This window comes from Nicotiana tabacum, chromosome 4 (assembly GCF_000715075.1).
Source record: "Nicotiana tabacum cultivar K326 chromosome 4, ASM71507v2, whole genome shotgun sequence".
In the NCBI taxonomy this organism is placed as follows: Eukaryota; Viridiplantae; Streptophyta; class Magnoliopsida; order Solanales; family Solanaceae; genus Nicotiana; species Nicotiana tabacum.
The window spans coordinates 38,355,439-38,363,750 of record NC_134083.1 but is presented as its reverse complement, the minus strand read 5'-3'; positions in this window follow the sequence as shown (position 1 = coordinate 38,363,750).

Below are 8,312 nucleotides of genomic sequence, written 5' to 3'. Positions count from 1 at the left end.
CCAGCCATGATTGAGGGTAAGTGTGTACTAGGGGTATTGAGAGATGTATATTGGTGGTGGGGGGGGGGGTATTTTGGAGGTTGGTTCGATGGTTGCACGGTGAGCGTGTTTAAGATGATGGGGGTGTTGGAGCAGGTGAGTGTTCGTGAAAGAGAGTGTCCTTATGTGTTGGAGATTTAAGGGTAATCGATTCATTGGTGTGGAGTGGAAGTGTAGTAGTGTATTTACTTGTAGTAGAGATGTTAGTGTTGGAAATGAGGATTAATGATGAAACGACCGAATAAGGGTTTATTTGAGTGGGTAATTGGTGCGGTTGATTAGATGGGGGTAGCGATGATGTAGCTATTTGTGCAGGAGATCATGTGTCTTCTCTGTATGTGTAGTGATGGGTGTGGGATAAGCTACTAGAGGTAAAGTGTTTGGAGTGTATGAGCTACATGTGTGTATTTGGTATGTCATAGTAAAGTTTATAAGCCTTGTATCACGAGGGAGATTGTGTTGTGTAAGATTGTGTAGTATAGTTTTTCGTGGTAATTTGGTTAAGGTGTCATCGAGTTGTGAAACGTCAGGTTGTTGTTTCACGTGGCTTGTAGCCGTGGTTGAATGATTTGACATGGAGGAGGAATTTGTTTCATGGTGTACAATTGGATGATGAGGTGAGGCTATGCCTATTTTTTGTAGACCAATATTTGTGCGGGCTTTTGTGTGATAGATGCATTGGGCTGGTTATATTATGACATTGGGCTGAATGGTGTTGAGTTTGAGTCCAGCATGGTGGTATCCTCAACTTCCTCAATTAACTCTAATGTAGAATTATTAGGGGGGGAGGGTAGCAATGTCTTTTCCTTTGGTTGAGGAAGCAATGTTTGAGAGTTGCTCGTTTAAGGATGTACATGTAGGGTACAATGTAGTAGCTGGCATGACATCGATGTGTGTTGAGCAGTTCGTGATTGATGGTTATCTTTACGTAAAGGCATGTGGCCTTTCCCGCGAGACGAGCTTTTGTATTTATTTTTTGATGAAAAACTTATTCATTTCTATTTGCTGATGGTTGTTGATTGCTGATGAGGGAGTTCCTTTGCTTGAAGTAACTGAGTAACAGTCTTGGAACCTGTGGGAGGAGTTGGGTGAGCGTTGAGTGTACTTGGTTCTCCAGGTATTGTTTTAAACGTGCATAGTATTTTGTTGTGACCAAACCTTCCACATATGGTGCATAACATGTTAAGACCTTCGTATAGAATTTGTTGTCGGTGCATACCAATAAAAACATGTATTTTCAATGGTTGTCCCAACGGTACTTCAATACATATTCTTGCATATCTTCCCATAGTAGTAACCGACGTATAAGTATCAATCTTTATAAGGATACAAATTTTGGATCCAACTATTTGTAGGATGTAAAAATCATAGAACTCGGGACATAACTCAGGTAATCATATCCAAATCACTGAATAAGTGAGTTGTGTATTGGAGGCGATGAATTTTGGTTCCCATTTGCGTACTGAAAGGAAATGATTAAATATAAACCAAGGTCCTTCATGGAGTGCTTTGTTCATATTTTCTTCATTTTGGAATTTTATGAGGAAGAAGTCTGATCCCAAATAGATTATTGGTAATTCTTCTGTAAGTTGCCATAATGTACGTAATTTGGTACGTAATGTTTGATGTTCCACTTTTCTACCAAATACTTTGACTATCACTGGCCATTTCCAAGGAGAATATAGTCTAGTTTTATCAGAGGACGTTAAAGGGATAAAGGTATCATGTTGGTAGTCGTTTGTGGCTTCATCGGAGAAATCAACGTGTGAGTGAGTTGTGTGACAAGTGCTCTGTAAATGGTGGAATTGGTTGTGTGAAAGCAGTGTGCGCTTGAAGGATTATTTTGCGTCCGTGGATAGATTGTTGTGTGTCGTGGGAGGAACAATGTGCATGATACCCAAATTAGGTGGTTCGGCGGAGAGTTGGTGGTGGTCATTTCCACGGTGTAGTTTGGTTAGTGTTTTAGAAAAGGAAAAACAAATTTTGTAGAGAGAAGGGAGAGCTTCTCACTCCAACCCATATATGAAAGTTTGACAAAACGAGGTGTCAACATACTGCACATTTTTTTTAATAACTTCCACTCACTTAAATATTTATATTATACATGATATATATCATTCACATATATTATGTAATAAAATTACTAATTAAATTGGGAAAAAGGCCAGATATACCCCTCTACTTTTATGTATTGTCTATATTTAACTTCCATTATACTATCGGGCCAAATTTACCCTACCGTTATACTATCGGGATAAATTTACCTCTACAATCAGCAAACTTTTAAAAATACCCCTTGATCTGTTAAGTAATCCAAAAAATTTCAAATTCCTTTTATTTAAATCTCTTGTTGTTCTTCTTGGTCCACCATTTTTAAAATAATTGGCATTTACCTTCTTTATAAATTAGAGAAATAATATTAAATAATACAACCAAATAAACAAAGTATAGTAAATTGAAAAATCTAAATTATGTATCTTTTCTAAATTCTAAAAGTATTTACAACATCCAAATTTTAACGAATTCGTTGCACCAGATCCATGGAGACTTTACAAGTATTAGTGATTGAAGTTGAAGTTCTCGGAGGCTTTACATCGTTTAATTCAACTTTGCTTTAATTAAATGCCTACACATTGTGCACTCTTAAGTTAGTCGATCGAACTCTATACTAACCAAGCAATGACAAAATATATTTGAATGTACATGCACATACATGATGATCAGCTGCATATAATACATAATAAATAGACCCACTAAATTCTATGGTGTGTATATGATTGAAAAATAAATAAAATTCTAAACCAATTTTATTTATTACAAGAAGAGAAATGGTTTCATTGGTAATTAAAAATAAATTATGAATAATTTGTATAGTCTAGTAACTTTAACATTCACATCAATAATAATTTTTAAAAATAATGGAACTAGAAGAACAACAAGTGATTTAAATTTTAAAAAAATGGGAGATTTTGGATTACTTAACAGATCAAGGGTATTTTTAAAAGTTTGCTGATTGTAGAGGTAAATTTGGCCCGATAGCCAATTAAATTTGATATATATATATATATATATATATATATATATATATATATACTATTATTTTAATTGATTACTTAATCATAATTTATGATATAATATTATTAATTGTAATCATGTAGGCCCCTAAGATTTTGAAAGTAGGTGTCAAAATAGTGCACACTTCTTTAAAGTTCTCAAGAGGCGATGACGAAAAGAACTTTCAAGTTCCACTCTGCTGTTTTAAATTTTATAGTGATGATAATAATATTTGTTTAAAAAATGTGTTTAAGTCTTTTGGAAATATTTACTATTTTTTTCCTGTAATAAGCGAAATACCAAAATAGTTAGTGTTCACCTAATACTGCAGATGACTAAATTTGGTCAACCTGACTTTATGAAACAAGGCTGCTATAACCAAAACATGCTGAGAACTGAAAAAAAACAAAAAAGCTTTGGATACGTTTGCATTAATGGTTAATACTAAATGTTTAATTACCAAATAAATAAATAAATTATTTTGGTGCGCTTCATTATGGATACGTTCCCAATACTTTGTGGAGTAGCATTGATCAGGACATAAAAGCTTAGACAATAGACTCTAATTATTGAGAAAACAAATTATTTTGATTAATTTACTCAAATTTAATGATAATATCCTAATAAGCAAATAATTATATGCACTAAAGTGTATCCTAATGAAATGAGTGTAAATATTAAAGTTCATGGTTAAAATTTCATTGTTACTATCTAATGCTATCTTTTCTCTTCGTTTTTCTTATCGTCTTTTGTCTCCCTCGTCTTTGTTTCTGCCCCCTCTTTGTTGTTCTTCTTTTTATCCTTTTCTTATTTTTCACCTTATCTTGAGCCGAGTATCTATAGAAAACAGTCTCTCTACCTCTCCCGGTAGGGTTAATGTCTGCGTACACAATACCCTCCCCAGACCCCACTAGCGAGATTATACTGAGTATATTGTTGTTGTTGTTGGTTAAAATTTCATTAAAAGCAAAAAAATATTAACAAATAATTTCCTCGAGATGTATGTAACCTATTTATCTAAAGTTATACTATCATAAAAGCACATCTTCAATACAAATGTTGATGTTTTATTAACCATTAAGTGCATTCTATTTTAGATAAAACTGTAATTATAATTAATTTTTAAAACTTCATAATTAACTCTTACTCATAATTTGATATTTTTAATAAAATAAAGAACTTTATTGTTTCATCATCCCGTAAAATTTAATAGTTGGAGTTTATTTAATTAATATTTTATTCACATTTTGTGAATTAACGGATCAAAACTGCTAATTAATATATTTAATGAATTATTTTAGATCAACAGACTATTTTTGTTATTTAGCAAGACATAGGATCATATTGAAGTAATTCTTTCCTAAAATATGTAATTTTAGCTGGAAATTTAATTAATGTGTAATATTTGTGAAAATTCAAAATATGTATAATGCATGAGTGAAAAATTATTTTCATGTGTTCTAAGTAGGAGTGTTTATAAAAATACGAAAAATCGAACAAAACAGAAAACCGAACCAAACCGATACTTTTTAGGTTTTGGTTTGGTTTTGGTTTTGAATTTTTAAAATAGATCAAATTTGGTTTGGTTTTGGTTATAATAAAAAAATAACCGAACAAAATCGATTATAGAAGTAGCTATTTAAATTTATTATTACACACACACACACATTATTGAAGTTTCTAAAATGTTATAGTACATATTAGTCGTTTGTATTTTAAGTCTAGTTTTTTGCTATTACAATAATCTAATTCTTTTCCTTTACATTCTAGTTTGATTGGTAGTTTGCTTTTGCTAAGTACAAGAATTATTACATATTAAAAATAATCAATTTTAATTGAGATTTGATTAAATTATCATCATTAAATCATGGTAAATGATAGATTTCTCAAAGAGCAATTGATTTGATAGTGTTACGTTGAAAATGTAGTCGGCGGAATATGTATTTGGTAGTTTATGTCTCATATTTAACAAAAAAATCGAAAAAACCAAAAACCGATAAATATCAACAAAAACCAAATCGCTAAAAAACCGAATTAATTGGTTTGGTTTAATTTCAACATTTTAAGAACCGACTTACTTAGTTTGGTTTCTTTTTAACAAAAAAAGATCCAAAACGAATCATAAACACTGTATTTCTAAGTTAACTTAAATAACAGACGGTTTAGGAGATGTCATTAGCTTAACTTGCATTTCAAATGCAATTTATAAATATGAAATTAAATCGCATTTGAGCAATTTCTCAAAATGCAAACTGCAACTTATAAATAGCCCAATGATTCGCAACTGTCCAAGAAAGAATTTTGGGGGTTCTTTTTTTTTTTTTAATTCCTTGTTGTTCTAATTGATTCTTCTTAGTTTAAACCCTAGCTCATTCTCTCTAGTATTTTCCTTCGCGCTGCCTATTTCTCTCTTCGTATTCAGAACTGGAACAACTTCGTTGCCTTCGACTGTTGTATCCCGACTTGAGGCAAGGTATAGCTCCATTTTATTTGATTTTGCTTTCTTATATAACCTGCATAGCGTTTTCTATGTGATTTACCTATTTGAGCTATTTACCAACTCAGTCTTTTTGGTTCTTAATTTAGTTCTATGCGTATTTTAAGAAGACACTGCAGCTCGTTGCATCCTGAAATGTGCTAATTAACACTAGTCTTCATTATTGATGCAAAAATCACATGTTTTATATTACAATTTCATGCTTTGAGTCGGTGAACAAGATGCTATGATCTTGCAAAGGATTGAGAGTTAGCTAGTGTTAACCTCAGTTAATTATGTGGGTTAATAGTCAGTTAGTTGGATTTAGTTATATAAATGTATGTGTATAGTACATAGCAGATATAGTGGGAAAAATGAATTTCACTTCCTCTTCTCTATTTCTCTCTTCTCCCTAGACCTAGAAGCTTCCATGGCTGCATCTGAACATGGTATCAGAGCCATGGCAACAAATTGATCACGCATTCCACGCTCTCGTGACTGTAAGTCAATTGTTTCTCATTCTCTGTAGTCGCTAGGTCGAATTATGTTTCTCATTCATTTTGATTGAACAATGACGGATTCTTCGACGTCAACAATGACGGCAATTAAGATAGATCATACTCATCCTTTGTTTGTGCATCCATCGGACGCTCCAAACTCTGTTTTAATTTCGGTTCAGCTCCAAGGATCTGAGAATTATGGGTTGTCGGGAAGGTCGATGAGAATTGCACTCCAAGCCAAGCAAAAGCTAGGGTTTGTTAATGGTTCATGTGTTAAGGAATCATTTCCTACTGTATTGCATGAGGATTGGGAGACATGTAATGCAATTGTCCTATCTTGGTTCATGAACACGGTATCTCCACATTTGTTGAGTGGAGTTGTTTATGCTTCGAATGCACATTTGAAAATAATGGAACAATAAGAACAACAAGTGATTTAAATTTAAAAAAATGAGAGATTTTGGATTACTTAACAGATAAAGGGGTATTTTTAAAAGTTTGCTGATTGTAGAGGTAAATTTGGCACGATAGTATAACAGATGTTAAATGTAGATAATATATGAAAGTAGAGGGTATATTTGGCCCTTTTCCCATTTAACTAAGGGCCCTTTTTACACATACTATTATTTTAATTTATTACTTAATCATAATCTACGATATAATATTATTAATTGTAATCATGTAGGACCCTAAAATTTTGAAAATAGGTGTCAAAATAGTGCACACTTCTTTAAAGTTCTCAAGAGGCGAGGACGAAAAGAACTTTTTAAATTTGTTTAGTGATGATAACAGTATTTGTTTTCAAAATGTGTTTAAGTCTTTTGGAAATATTTACTATTTTTTTCCTGTAATAAGCGAAATACCAAAATTGTTAGTGTTCACCTAGGACTGTAGAGGACTAAATTTGATCAACCTAACTTTATTAAACAAGGCTGCTATAACCAAAACATGCTGAGAATTGAAAGAAAACAAAAAAGCTTCGGATACGTTTACATTAGTGGTTAATACTAAATGTTTAATTACCAAATAAATAAATAAATTATTTTGGTGCGCTTCATTATGGATACGTTCCCAATACTTTGTGGAGTAGCATTGATCAGGACATAAAAGCTTAGACAATCCACTCTAATTATTGAAAAAATAAATTATTTTGATTAATCTACTCAAATTTAATGATAATATCATAATAAGCAAATAATTATATCCGCTAAAGTGTATCTGAGTGTAAATATTAAAGTTCATGGTTAAAATTTCATTGTTACTATCTGATGCTATCTTTTCTCCTCGTTTTTCTTATCGCCTTTCTTTCTCCCCCCTCTTTGTTCTTCTTCTTTTTTTCCTTTTCTTCTTTTCTACCTTATCTTGAGCCGAGTGTCTATAGGAAACCGTCTCTCTACCTCTCCTGGTAGGGGTAAGGTCTGTGTACACAATACCCTCTCCATACCCCACTAATGAGATTATACTAAGTATGTTGTTGTTGGTTAAAATTTCATTAAAAGCAAAAAAATATTAATAAGTAATTTCCTCGAGATGTATGTAACCTATTTATCTTAAGTTATACTATCATAAAAGCACATCTTCAACACAAATGTTGATGTTTTATTAACCATTAAGTGCATTCTATTTTAGATAAAACTGTAATTATAATTAATTTTTAAAACTTCATAATTAATTCTTACTCATAATTTGATATTTTTAATAAAATAAAGAACTTTATTGTTTCATCATCCCGTAAAATTTAATAGTTGGAGTTTATTAAATTAAGAAATTTTTTACATTTTGTGGATTAACGGATAAAAACCGCTAATTAGTATATTTAATGAATTATTTTAGATCAACAGACTATTTTTGTTATTTAGCAAGACATAGGATCATATTGAAGTAATTCTTTCCTAAAATATGTAATTTTAGCCGGAAAATTTCATTAATGTGTAATATTTGTGAAAATTCAAAATATGTATAATGCATGAGTGAAAAATTATTTACATGTGTTCTAAGTAGGAGTGTTTATAAAACCCCGAAAAACCGAACCAAACCGAAAACCGAAAACCGAACCAAACCGATTATAGAAGTAGCTATTTAAATTTATTATTACACACACACACACACACACATATTTATAAAAATACGAAAAATCGAACAAAACAGAAAACCGAACCAAACCGATACTTTTTAGGTTTTGGTTTGGTTTTGGTTTTGAATTTTTAAAATAGATCAAATTTGGTTTGGTTTTGGTTATAATA